Source organism: Tamandua tetradactyla, chromosome X, assembly GCF_023851605.1.
Source record: "Tamandua tetradactyla isolate mTamTet1 chromosome X, mTamTet1.pri, whole genome shotgun sequence".
NCBI classification, from domain to species: Eukaryota; Metazoa; Chordata; class Mammalia; order Pilosa; family Myrmecophagidae; genus Tamandua; species Tamandua tetradactyla.
Genome location: NC_135353.1, coordinates 77,669,241 through 77,684,455, shown reverse-complemented (window position 1 = coordinate 77,684,455; position 15,215 = coordinate 77,669,241). Strand labels below are relative to the sequence as shown.

The 15,215-nt window shown below is 36.5% G+C and overlaps 1 protein-coding gene across 2 annotated transcripts in view; it reads left to right on the top strand.

The window, feature by feature from the left end:
• DIAPH2 (diaphanous related formin 2) overlaps window positions 1-15,215 on the top strand; it is a 997,375-nt gene that overhangs the window by 850,491 nt on the left and 131,669 nt on the right. The window lies entirely within an intron of this gene.

The following is a 15,215-nucleotide window of genomic DNA, read 5'->3' as shown; positions in this document are numbered from 1 at the left end:
TTATTTTTCTGTTTTTAAGCAGAAGATAACAAAAAAGTATTTTATGCTTTCCTGTGTCCATAATAACATTACACTTTGGACTAGCTAACTAGATTGCTTGAACACACTGTTATAGAACTAGTTAATCCATAATTCAGCAGACTCTTGGCTTCCAAGTTACCTTATTGACAAGCTGGAAGAAAGTGGATAGAACTAATTAGCACTCAGCATTATAAAATAGGAAGGATTAAATAAAGCAGCTTCAATACTAAACTCAGACTCCTATGAAGATATTCTCTTTAGTTATGAGGATTTTGAGATTATGGACAGACTAAACCCAAACTCATAATCCTATTACAGCCTTCTTCATCCACCTAATAAGCTTCAAGAACTGTTTTCTTAGAGTATGGGATATTGCCATCTTCTAGAGCTCTAGGCTTTTCTGTATATAGCTTATAAATTCTTTGCTGTTCCCACTAAATACTTTGTTGTTTAAAATATCTAAAAAGAGAGTATATAAGTATATATACATATTGATGCATTTTGACTGTAATAATAACCCTGGCCTGTAGGGAACTTCAAATTATTAATAATTTCATCTGAAATTATAATGAAAATTTATAGACTATGGAATGTTATGAACCATGGTTTACTAAGAAATTACCTTTCCATTTCAGTCTTCTAGCAGACATCTTTGTACCCCTGATGCACCTTTGCAAGATGCCTTTAGCTCATGTTTCCTTTTAAATATTTCTGCCTCTTGACATTTGCTATTAGAAGTGTTGAACCTCATGGGGAGAGGACAATACTAAAAAGCAGGCAAAGTTGATATCTTAGAATAATGAATCCATTTTCAGCTGAGCCATGTGGTTCATAAGAATTAACCCTTTACAAGCATTTATCTGACAGTCCTAATTCTCATTCATTTCAGTGAGTTTTATAATTATCATTTAATGAAATAGAACTAAAAATTGTTTATATCCTGGCATTAAGGAAGCCTTGGAGAATTATTTTCCTATGAATCACCTAAAGTGGTTTACAATTTTCAGTGGACTTATTTTTCTTCTGTTTTGTGCTCAGGTTGCTGTTTTTAAAAAAATATTTTCAGAGTGCTAATTATAGAATATACTCTAGAGTTTGGTTAGCTCCAGAGGAAGTTGTCGAGGTTCAGCAAAATAGATTTACTAAATCTGTTGGTGCTTGCCTGGTTTTGTGTTCGTGTTCAGATACTTTCTTATTATGGCAGCTGAATAGCTTGAAGATGTGTGTGTGTGCTTATGTGTATAGGTATGTATGATTGTATTTCTGCTGACAAGTTCAGAATTACTGGATTATATACACTTTATTGAAGAAGTGAACTGAGAAGATTTTTGTATATATTTTTTTCTCTTTCCCTGTGGATTAAAATAGCTCTGTTAGTGTGGTTGCTTTATTTTTATTAGTCTGTCTAGATTAGTCATTCTCATTTCCGAGAGAAATGGAAGATAATTTTGAAGCTAAAATTAGAATTTTGTATAAGCAGTAACATATCATGAACAAACCCTTTATCTCAAATTTAAAGCAATAAATGTTTTATTTAATTTGAGAATAACTCATATGAAAAGTCCATCATAAAAGTGGTTTCAGAGCTTTGAAATGTTATCCATAGCTTCCATGCACTAAATAAAGCTCCATGACCCTCATTTATTTCCAAAGTAAATTGCTTGTTATTTTTAGAAAACTACTCATAGTTAGAGTAATTCTTTTTCTTGTTGTTACACAATCATTTGCAAAAAATTCAGTCTTTCTTCTTTCTGATAGTCTAGTATACTAGTTTCCATACTTTTCCTGTGGAATTATACTGTAAGACAAGTTATACAGTGTAGAAGAATCCTCCTAACTGTGACCCAGGACTTTGTACAGGACATAATTTCTGGTGGCATTCCCAATCCTGACTCATTCTTGCCCTGGCCTTGTACCTCATTTTCCCTGTTGTATATTTATACTCTGAGTCTAATGGCTGACGAATAAATAGAAAGTTAAAATAGCTATAAGAAGAACAGTAGATTTTTTAAGACTTTAAAATAGGTTTCACAGTCCGTAGGAGAATAAGCAGATAATTTGCATACATAACTGTCTCTGTATGGTATTTCATACACCATACTATATCCCTTGGAAAATCCTAATAGAGCCCAGGTATTTTCTAAGGGAATATACAATTAGATGCTTAATCTAAACATGGGACAATATGATTTGAGCTGATTTGCTGAGGGACTGAAAACACTAAAAAATCACTTTAACAGCAGCCCTGCTGAGATTGGCCTTGCAATGCAATAAATGTTTGCAATGGTATTTGGAGGCCTTGCCACTTTAGTCACATCTCTGGGGCTTAAGAGATGATGCCTAGAGTAAAACTTGAGTTCACTGTTTATCAGGGAATGTGTGAAGGTTCTCAGGCTGAAGGTTCATTAGAGCAACCTGTAAGAGCTGTCAGTCAGACCAAGCTGACAGGAAAATATGTTTTTTGAAAAGTCGATAGAAGCAAAATTTTCCCACTTAGGATTTTTCCACTTTATATCCCTACTGCCATACATTGTTCACACCAGAGACAGTTAATTCAAGGTAATTCTTGCCACATAGTAAAATACAAGGTCATTGCTATAATGTTCTTAGTGTCAGCCTCTGGCCACCTCTTTGCTGCTATTGTTCTCTTTGCAGTCAGCATTGTCACTTAGAGGGATAAGATGGAAGGGTTCTCAAAGTACACAAAGACGGCCATTATTCATTTAGCCCCCCTTATTGTTCCACAATGAGGGAAACAGAAGGTACTTAGATGTTTGTTGATTTTAACAGATTACCAAGAACAGAAACCACTGTGTGAATCTAAGCATATATATGAAGCCTCTACCACTTTATTCCCCACCTTTTTGGTCTGACAAAATAGAGCAAAATTATTTCTTGTATCTTCCATTTGTTGTGTTTCATTTTCTACTCCTTACATTTGATTTTGGTATATCTATTGGACGATATGAATAGAATACCTCAAAGAACTTTTTTTGTGGATTACTTGTAAAGGAAATAAAGATTGAATGTGTGCAGTTTATTAGCTATTGTGTCAACATTTTATTTTAGCATTGACACTTTTAGTTAATATTTATCAACCAATTTGATGATTGTGATACTAAGACTATATCTGTGTGACAAATCACTAGTTAAAAACACTGGTAATCTGAGGTTTATACCTGTTGCAATTTGAACAGACTAGCTGCATAGCTGACCTCATATGCAAGAAACTCCTGTAGAATGACAAAAATCAACAGTTCGACTAAGAAAATGTCAAATTGCTGATGGTGTACAGGCTCTAATTATTAAAATACTCAATACAGTAAATTGAATATATAATAAAAAGGGTGTTGTATACTTTTTATTTACCTCTTTTTTAAATCAACACCGAATTATGCTACAGTTGTATTTAGGAATCTATGTTTATTTCTAATATTTAGAATTAGTTACTTTTTCATTATAAACAATACCCTTCACAAAGTGGAGATTTAGAAAATCTATTCCGTTAAACATAAGTTGATTTTATTTCCAGGTGGCATCCATAACGTCAAACATCGAGAAAAGACCTGTGACCAAAATGTTGATTCCCTGGTTGATACCGGGAAGAAAAATAAACTTAGGTTTAATGGAGTAGACTGTCTACATCCCTGTTTTGAGAAGAGTGCACATTCATGAATATGTATTCACTGTTGAATTCAATAGATTCTAATAATGAAGGACATCCATATCATAGAAAGTAGCATCTATCCATTAACTTATTACTTTGCAAAGAAAGAAGCAGAATGCAGCTTGAGATGCAGTGCTGGCAATAACCAGTCCATTCCTTTATTATGCGACACTTTCATCATGATCTGCATGATAACCAATGCAGTAAAAATGGGATTTGTGTATTATCTGTTGTCTAATTTGTTGATATTTTCATTCTAAGTTCCAGTAACAAAATCCTGAGCCAATATTATAAATGAACTGATTTGTTGTTTTGTCTTTTTTCGTGTACTAGGTGCTGTATGACATTTACTTACACATTTCAATGAATTTTCTTCTTTATTTCTTCTTGTGTGCAATGTTGAATCATCCCTCAGCCACAAATAGCCTGAGTACTGTTTCAAACAGGGCTGGGTGATTGTACAGCATGAGTTTTTAAGATAATCAAATCACAAGTTTCTAGTAGAACTAAGATTTCACCAAGCCCCATTTTCTTTATTCTAAGGCCTTTATGCAAGGTGTATGTCCCTTAATACTGGCTTCATGGCATTTAACCAGATATAGTAGATTTAGGAAGAAAAGATATATATTCTACAATGTATATTTCCACTTTCCACTCATTTGACACTGGGCAGATCACGCCACCAAGCAATAAGCAGAATATAAAAGATATCTAAAATATGACCTATGTCTTCTGAAAGCTATGTATGAAAACCTAAAAATGTAAACCAAATACCAAAGCAGCTAGGATAGCCACATTTGTTGCCTGTTACTAAGAGAAGTTATTTCTTTATACCCATTTTGGAGAGTTACCGATTTTTCCTTAACCCTTCTCATTCTTATTCAATTTTTTTTTTATCTTTGTATGTTCTAGTGGTGCAGAACTGACTTCTTTTATCCTGATGATTTCCAGAGTCTTTCATTTATGTTATTTTTCGATTTCTCCATCACTGAATGATAGATGTGTGTGTGTGTGTGTGTGTGTGTGCATGTAATATGGATGTAATATATCTAATATATAATTACAGTATATTTAAATTGATCCATACCTTCAAGAGCTTCTCTAACTTGAAACACCTAGAAATACCCTATTTTGTTGTTGTTGTTAATTATTTTGTTAGAGAAGTTGCACGTTTACAGAAAAATCATACATGAAATATAGGATTCTCATACACCACCCTACCAACAACAGACTTGCATTGGTGTGGAACATGTGTTACAATTGGTGATAGCACTTTTTTGTAATTGTATATTTTTTATTAGTAGTTACTTTTACTACAATTGATGAAAGGTAATTGAAATAAATTGTCCATAGTTTACACTAGGTGTTTTTTCCATGTACCACCCTATTATTGACACCTTGTGTTAATGTCCTACATTTCTTATAATTCATGAAAGAACACTGTTATACTTGTACTATTAACTATAGTCCATCATTGTTTTGGTTTGCTAAAGCAGCCGGAAATGCAATATACCAGAAATGGGTTGGCGTTTGTAAAGGGAATTTAATTTAGTAAGTTACAAGTTTACAGTTCTAAGGCCATAAAAATGTCCAAACTAAGGCATCCAGAAAAAGATACCTTGGCTCAAGAAAAGTTGGTCTGGAAAGGCATGTGACTGGCTTCTGCTGGTCCTTTGGCTTTTCGTTTTAAACAGCTTCCCCAGGGGCATTTTCTTTCTGCATCTTCAAATGTCTGCAACTCCTGTTGGCTCTGAAGCTTTTTCCAAAATGTTTTGTACTTTTGAAGTGTTTTTATCAAGAGAGGATGCTGGATGTTGTCAAATGCCTTTTCTGCATCAAAATGATCATGTGTTCTCTTCCCTTCATTCTATCAATGTGTGGTGTACTACATTAATTGATTTTCTTAAGTTGAACCAACCTTGCATAACCAGGATAAATCCCTCTTGATCATTATATATAATTATTTTAAAATGCTGTTGGATTTGTTTGCTAGTATTTTGTTGAAGATTTTTGTATCCATATTCATAAAACATTTTTGTCTTTTCTTGTGGTGCCTTTATTAGGCTTTGGTTTGAGAGTGATGTTGGCCTTGTAGAATGAGTTATATGGAATGTTCTCTCCTCTTCAGTTTTTTGGAAGCATTTGAACAGAACTGGGGTTAAGTCTTCTTGGAATGTTTGATAGAATTCCCCTGTGAAGCCATCTGGTTCTGGGCTTGACTTTTTGGGGAGGTTTTTAATTACAGATTGTTCTAGTTTGCTAGCTGCCGGAATGCAACACACCAGAGACGGATTGGCTTTTAATAAAAGGGGATTTATTTTGTTGGTTCTTCAGAGGAAACGCAGCTAACTTTCCACTGAGGTTTTTTCTTATGTGGAAGGCACAGGATGGTCTCTGCTGGTCTTCTCTCCAGGCCCCTGGGTTCCAACAACTTTCCCCGGGGTGACTTCTTTCTGCATCTCCAAAGGCCTGGGCTGAGCTGCTAGTGCCGAAATGAGGAATGCCCAGCTGCTTAGCAGTGCTACGTTGCAATCTCTCATTTAAGCACCAGCCAATTAAGTCAAACCCACTCATTGCAGCAGGCACGCCTCCTAGCTGACTGCAGATGTGATTGGCAACAGATGAGGTTCACGTACTGTTGGCTTATGTCCACAGCAACAAGACTAGGTATGCTCACCTGGCCAAGTTGACAACTGAATCTAACTAACACACAGATTAAGTTTCTTTGCTAATTATTGGTTTGTTGAGATCTGTTACTTCATGAGTCAATGTAGGTAGTTTGTGTGTTCTTTATCAATGTCTTCTAGGTTATCTAATTTATTGGCATACAGTTGTTCATAGTATCCTCTTATAGCCCTTTTATTTCAGCAGGGTCAGTAGTATTTTTTTTTTTTTATTACTTGGGCAGGCACCGGGAATCGAACCCGGTTATCCAACATGGCAGGCGAGAACTCTGCCACTGAGCCACTATGGCCCACCCTAGCAGGGTTGGTAGTAATTTTTAATGCAGTTATGAGAATAACTCATATAGTACTTAAATTTTTCTGTCTCTCTTAAATGAAGGTTGTGCATTCAGGCTTGTGCACATGCATTTATGTCATGCACCTAAATGCTAATTATTTAAGCTTTCCTATGGAGGGTCTCAACCCTTCACATATGATTAATAGCAGTATGATTTCTTTTCCTATTGGCATTCTACCATTGGGATATTTAAGAATCCTGTGAATTGTGTGCCTGGAAATATAAACTTGATTTTATTCTTAATCCATTTAGATATTATTTATTGGGCACTGGCATTACTGCATGTACAGGTAAGAGCAAACACTGATAGAATATTTGAAGATAACATGATGTAGTTAAGATTTTAAGACAGTGTAAAAAAATTCATGCAGCTGGCTCAGCTCCAAAGTATATGAAACATTCAGTTTAAGAATAGAGCTGTGATTACAAATAGATATGTCTGGGCTGTGTTAAAAGAAGACAACCTCAAAATTGTCCAAGGAGACTGTGAGACGCTCATCTGTGAATAAAACCCAGAATTGGGCTGCTTTTGCTTTAGTACTTGCAAAAATCGATTCCAAATCCTAGCTAATGAAAATGTGTATCTGTAAATAAAAAATAAATCCAGGGAATGTAGTAATCCTGCAGCTATTGACCACTTAACCTTCCTTATTAAAAATATTGTAATTTTAAGAATAGAACTGCAGGAAGCACTCCTAGACTATAGGAGCTGCCATTTGCAAAAGCAATATGCTTGGTCTAGCTTAGAGAGACTTCCAAATCTACTATTCACTGAGGAAGCCTAATTTTAAAGCCAGAGAAGCACAAAGGGCATCTTCTTGACAAGTGGCAGGATTGATGTTAGAACATTTAAAGGGGATGGGAATGAGTTTAGAAATAGACTGAGAAAAAGTAAAGAATATGGTATAACAATCACAGAAATGGAGGAATTACTAGGCAAATTTTATTTTCCTCCTTTTTTCTCACCATTTATTTGCCCCCTCACCAAGGACCCTGCTTCTAAGGAGCAGTGTAGGGCTGATGCAGCATTAAAATAAGGGGGAAAAGTGGAGAATTGTTCTAGTTTGCTAGCTGCTGCAATGCAATATACCAGAAACAGAATGGCTTTTAAAAAGGGGAATTTAATAAGTTGCTAGTTTACAGTTCTAAGGCTGATAAAATGTCCCAATTAAACCAAGTCTATAGAAATATCCCTGAGGCATCCAGGGAAAGTTACCTTGGTTCAAGAAGGCCGATGAAGTTCAGGGTTTCTCTCTCAAGTGGAAGGGCACATGGCAAGCACAGTCAGAGTTTCTCTCTCATCTGGAAAGGCACATGGTGCACATGGCATCATCTGCTATCTTCTTCTCCCGGCTTCCTGTTTCGTGAAGCTCCCCAGGAGGCATTTTCCTTCTTCATCTCCAAAGGTCGCTGGCTGGTGGACTCTGCTTCTCATGGCTACATCATTCTGCTCTGCTCTCTCTGAATCTCCTTCATTCTCCCAAACATTTCCTCTTTATAGGACTCCAGAAACCCAACAAGACCCACCTGAATGGGTGGAGACATGTCATCACCTAATCCAGTTTAACAACCATTCTTGATTAAATCACATCTCCAGGGAGATGATCTGATTACAGTTTCAAACATACAGTATTGTTCTGCCATTACAAAATGGGATTTTGATTAAAACATGGCTTTTCTACGGTCCATACATCCTTTCAAACCAGCACAAGAATGTAGATGAATTCTTGGATTCAGAAGGAAGGGAGAGTTGAGGAAATACCTCCTGTAATAGAGTGGCTGTTAGCTAGCATTATGTGTGTGCTACCCACAATAACCACAGAAAAAAGGACCCATACACAGGTACCTTCCCTGTTTTATGCTCGCTTTCCCTGGCTCCTTTTTGCAACAAATGACTGTCTTTCTGCCTCCTACTCAGGGTCAACAGTTAAGTTGTAAAACTCTGAGGAATTTAACATTTATTGAGCACCCACTGTTTACTAGGCACTGTGCTGTGTTTTATATGTACACCATCTTTGCCTCTTCACAGCAATCCTGAGCATTAGGTTTTATTTTTCCAAGTTTGCGGAAAAAAAGAATGGAGGATTAGAGAAGATAAGCAGCTAGGCCAAGGTCACAGCTAATGAATGGTCAAATTATAATCTGAACACCACTTCAATATGAAGCTGAACAGCAGTTTCCAAACCACATACTATTTCCCCAGGGAAATATTTTCACAGAGGGAAGCATGCAGAAGATTTACGAGATTAGTCATATTTTCTTTGGACATACTCCTAGGAAAATTTGTAGCTAAATATTTAGTTCTTGTCTCAATAAGACCAGTAACATCACTGCTCTTTTTAAAGAATGTGTGATTAATTTGTGGAAATGGTCATTGGAATATTTTTAAGAGTTTTCAAATTATAGGCTTGAAAATTTATGCCATGTTCTAGGCATTATTGATCCCGAATCATCTCATGCAAGTAGATAGAAATCATTTGTTTGAAGATCTCTGGTGAAAACATTCCAGGCTCTTCCTTAGTAATTTACCTCCCTGCTGAAAAGACTTACAGATAGGTATATATGTGCATTGTTAGGGCCAATGACATAATGCCCAGTTTCAGTGAATTAAGACAATTCCCTTTTAAAATTTTAATCTTCAAAGGGTCCCTGTAAATTAGTTATATGAAGTTTATATGATTTTACCATTTCTCTAGAGTGGCAGTTAAGTCTGAACATTTAAATGATGAGGCCTAGATGAGTCACACAGAGATTTTTATTTTGCATTTGGATTTGCTTTACGGCTGTACTAGTTTGCAAGCTGCCAGAATGTGATATACCAGAACTGGAATGGCTTTTAAAGAGGAGAATTTAATGTTGCAAGTTTACAGTTCTAAATCAATAAAAAAATCAGACTAAGATATCCAGGAAAAGATTCCTTAATTCAAGGAAGGTCGATGGGTCTGAAATACCTCTGTCAGCTGGGAAGTCATGTGGCTGGCATCTGCTGGTCCCCTGCTCCTGGGCTCCATAACTTTCAGCCTCTGGTCCTGTGGTGGTTCCTTACTTGGCCTCCTTGGAGCTGGCTTTCATCTCTTAGCTTCCCTTGGCTCTCTCCAGGTTCTGGCTTATTTAACATCTCATGGCGATGTCTGCTGGTCTGAAAGCAGCTGCAAATATCTGTGTCTCTGTTCTCCAAGTGTTGGCAGCTGTATCAGCTCTGCTCTGAATTTTTTGTCAGCTCTGTCATTTCTGACTTTTTCCAAAATGTTTCCTCTTTTAAAGATTCCAGTAAACTAATCAAGACCCACCTGGAGTGGGTGGAGACACATCTCAATCTAAACAAAAGATCACACCAATAATTGAGTGCATCACATCTCCAGCGAGATAATCTAATCAAAAGTTTCCAACCTGCAGTATATTGAATCAAGATGAAAAGAAATGGCTACATCCACAAGATTGAATAAGAATTAAAACATGGCTTTTCTGAGGAGCATAGTATTTTCAAACTGGCACAATGGCTACTTTTAATGTAAATGAGTGGAATGTTAAATATTGACATAACTTTAAAAATTATCACAGTTGTTTTCAGACAGCTTTCCTCTTCAGTGTAAATATCCTACCTGTATCTTATCCTGTATTGTAATTGTTTGCTTATTTGTCCTTTGAAGAAGGCTACGATCAGTTAGAGGACAAGATTTGTATCTTTTTAAAAAAATATTTTTGTTGAGAAATCTTCATACACATGCAGACCATACATGGGATATAATCAATGGCTTGCAATCTCATCACATAATTGTGTATTCATCACCATGATCATTTTTAGAACATTTGCATCACTCCAGGAAAAGAAAGGAAATAGAAAATAGAAAATTAAAAAAAGCTCATACATCCCATACGCCATACCTCTCTCTCTCATTGACCGCTAGTATTTAATCTACCTAATTTATTTTACCCCTTATTCCCCCTATTATTTGTTTGTTTTTTATCCATATTGTTTTACACATCTGTCCGTACCCTGGATAAAAGGAGCATCAGACACAAGGTTTTCACAATCACACAGTCACATCGTAAAAGCTGTATAATTCTACAATCGTTTTCATGAATCAAGGCAACTGGAACACAGCTCAGCAGTTTCAAGTACTTCCCTCCAGCCACTCCAATATACTGTAAACTGAAAATGGTTATCTATATAATGCATCAGAATAACGGGCAGGATAACTTCTCATCTCTATTCGAAATCTCTCATCCACTGAAAGTTTATTTTGTCTCATTTCTCTCTTCCCCGTTTTGGTCAAGAAGGCTTTCTCAATCCCTTGATGCTGGGTCCCAGTGAATCGTGGGAGTTCTGTCCCATGTTGCCAGGGAGATTTACACCCCTGGGAGTCATGTCCCATGTAAGAGGGAGGGCAGTGAGTTCACGGGCCAAGTTGGCTTAAAGAGAGAGGCCACATCTGAGCAGCAAAAGAATTTCTCCAGGGGTGACTTTTAGACATAACTGTAAGTAGGCCTAGCTTCTCCTTTCAGGAATAAGTTTCATAGGGGAACCTCCAAGATAGGGCTCAGGCTATTGATTTGGTTGTCCCCACTGCTTGTGAGAATATAAGGAATTCTTCAAATGGAGACTTTGAATATTTCCTCCTTACTCCTTAGTCCCCCAAGGGGCTTTGCAAATACTTTTTTATTCATTGCCCAAATTACTCTGGGATTTATCAGGGCATGAGAATAACCTGGATAAACCAACAAGATCTCACACCTTATTCAAGGTTCCATGTACTTACGGTATTCACCTGAATTGCTCATAGAAGTTAAATTAGGAAATGCACTACCCAAAATATAAATTTTGCACCAAATAAACATTGCTTCCTTTGGTCTTGCACAGAAGTTGAAGTTTTAAAATATGGACAATATTACCTTTTACCATGTATTCTGATTTACCTTAGTGCTATCCAGATAATCTTCCTTCATATCTCTGGTCGAAGTCTGATCAGTTTTGAAAATTTTTAAACAGTTCCTCTGTGGGGTACTGCTGAGTTTCATAGCTTCACAGCTTTGACTCTGAGTCTCAGATGCCACATTAATACCTGAAGTTTCTGGGAATGACCAGGTTATAATGCAAACAGCTCAGTATCTCAGAATTTAGAATTAACAGTTATACTTCCTGAATATATGTGACTGCTGTAAGAGCTTAAAATCTAGGATCCTTTAAAATAGGCCCCAACCTGATAACCCATACTCTCAACTTCAGTTTGTTGAGTTTGTATATTATAGTTAGTCCATATGAGTGAGGCATGATAATATTTGTCATTTTGTTTCTGACATTTCATTTAACATATAGCCCTTAAGGTTCATTTACCTAGTTACATGCCTCACAACTTCATTTCTTCTTGTGGACACTCAGTAAGTAGTCTTTCGTATGTAAACACTACAGTTCTTCCTTTCTTTTCTAAGTTGTACCCTTAGGCTACCTCCATCCTTTGTGAATCACATATACTGCCACCATAAACACCAGTGTGCACATGTCCATTTGTGTCCCCGCACAAGAGTTCTATCTTACTCATCACTGTGTATCTAGTGTTTGGCATAATGCTTGATACACAGAAGTGATCAATAAATATCTATTCAATGAATGAATGAATTTATCCAATTGATACTGCTTAGAGAGGGCTTTCTCTTACTTTCCCATAAATACAGTCTGCTAAATCACATTTCATTTGCCTATCTTGGTTCATGTTATTTCTCTCACTTCGCGTGCTCTTTCCCTTGCTTCTCCACATATATACTTCTTCCTGGTACAATAGTTCCTCTTGGTACAATGAGTTGGTTCATGTTTATCTGTTCTGACTATTCTAGTTATGCCATGCCCCAGTCCCCCATTCTCTTTTAGCTCCTGTGGCCTGTCCTACACACTTCAGCTCTTTATTATATTCTATTTTATATTATTTGCCAATCTTTTAATGTTTTTGTCTTTGTTTCCTCAATCACTGTGAAATGTGGCCATGTTTTATATTATTTACTGTGCCCCTCATAATGACTTTAGTATAGAATAAACCAAGGTGCAACAAACTATGGCCCATGGTTCAAATCTCATCTGCCACCTGTTTTTGTACAACCTATAATCAAAGAAGTACTATTACATTTTTAAATGTCTGAAAAAAATGAAAAGAAGCATAATATTTTGTGATGTGAAAATTATATTAAATTTAACTTTGGCCATAAATAAAGTTTTTTGGAATATAGCCATGCCCATTCATTTATGTATTATCCATGATTGCTTTGGGGCTACAGAAGCAAAGTTGAGTAGTTGCAAAACACTGTGTAGCCCATGAAGCCTAAAATATTTACTGTCTGGCCCTTTACAGAAAAATTTTGCCAATTGCTAGAACAGATCAATAGCAAATATTATTTTTGATTATCTGCTTAGTATACTCTAGGATGTTTCCAAGCATTACAATGATCTATACAGGATTAAAGGACCTCTTTCTTGTTCTATGCTCCCTGTGTTTCAGTTGTTCAAATGAGCTATACAGATAGGTTGAATTATATTATGCACTACAGAAAATTTCAGTTCCAGACCAAATAAACCTTTGTTCCATTGGTCTCAAAGAGTATGTGTGGTTCTAAAATATAGACACTGTCTTCCTTACCTCTATGTTCTGAATTACTTTAACCCCAACCGTTCGGCTTCATTCTTATCTGTAAGTATTAGATTACATATATAAGACAGCCTCGCCAAATCCAGAAAAATAATAATCACCACTCCAGACTTAATGTGTCTGCTCTAAAAGCTTACAATCTAGGCCCCTGTTTTCTTATAAGCATTTTCTCAACATACCATTGTTGTTTTTTTTGTTTCTGGCTTATTTTGTCTCACCAAATGTCCCACATGTTCATTTACATTGTTGCATGCTCCACGACATGCTTACTTTTTGTAGCAGCACAACCTTCATTCATAAGTATATGCTGTCATTTGCCAATCTACTTCTCCGCCAGTGCATCCTTCAGCCACCTGCATTCATTGGGCATCACGTAGAAGGCCCAAAGTTCACAGTCCATCAACATTCTCAATTTTAGATAATTTCATTGTTCCCAAGAGACAAAAACCAATAAACGCACCCTTGCCAAATAGAAAATCTACACCTCTTAATTCTTGTCCCTCCCCCCATTATTTACCTCTGCTGTTGCTGTTTCTGTGGCAGTGCTGATGGTTTACTTTTGAACGTAGCTCATAGCATGGCAGTTTTCCCCCTGTACCCTGGACTTAAACACTCTTTATATAAGACTCATATCTTTGAAGCAGTTCTTACGGGAACTCATTAATTTTTCTAGTGTGAATCGGTGGGAACAATAATATTTTAACAATTAATGTATTTCACATAACCAAGAACTTGATATGAAATGAGCCACATTAAGCACAAAACAACTGAAGCTTCAGATATTTGAGCAGGCAAGAATTTTCAACAGTCCAAATGAATAAGGATGCTATGCTGTTGTGCTTGTCCAGATACAGTAACAATCATGCTCAGAGGTTAGCAGGATGTGATTTTATAGCAATAAGGCTCCCAGTACCATTTTTCTCTTAGATGCGATACAATGCAGCTGCAGACAGCAGGGGGAGAATTTGGACAAATAGCTGAACCCTCCCAAACATCTATGAGAGAGAGATTGGGAGAAATGGAGAGATAGAAAGGGAAGAGGGGAGGGGAATAGGGATGAGGAGATTTACCAATGACAAATCAAAGCAGAAAGTTTGCCTTGCCTGTTGTCATTCATTGCCATTTGTATTTAGAAAGCAGACTGCTGTAATAATTGATTTGATGGTCCAGCTTGAGTGGAAGCACTTCTGGGCATAGCAGACCACAAAGATGTCAAAACAAAAGAAAAGGTGGGAATGAAATAATGCATTACTTTTCCTCCTCAGAGGCATGTGGCTCAGTTTTTAAAAACAGGAAAACATACTGTGGGGTGGAGGGAGTGGAATTGGAAGGAAACCTAAAAAACTTGGTAATAAATATGAAAATGACCATATAGCTTGAGTCGGATAAAAATAGGCATTCAAACTGAGACAATGAGAGGACATATTTTATTGCAGGAGAATAATAGGGGAGTGTGGTGGAAATAATCTGATTTTTAAGGGACTCTGTCTTTGGGAATACCTTTTTTGCTGTTTTTTGTTTTTTTTTTTTGTATAGGGCCAAAATTGATTCTTTTTCTAAAAAAGCTATTAATTTTTCAAGCTTTTCATACTAGGTTAACAGTTCAAAGGGAGAAAGAGAAAACAATAATTGCAACTGAAAAGCTATATGTGCCTTGATTATTTAAACGTTAATTGAATTTATTTCCTTGTGGCATAAAGTAATAATGGAGCTTATCCTTAGATTTGTGAGTTAACAGTGGTGTTCAACCACCACTTCCTGCTGATATGAATGTTAAGAGACTAAGGTGCCAGTTGAAAGGGGAAGAAGAGAGAGACTTTTTAAAGTGTGGAATTCACTGCCTGACCTCTTAATCACAGCTGCCAATTGGA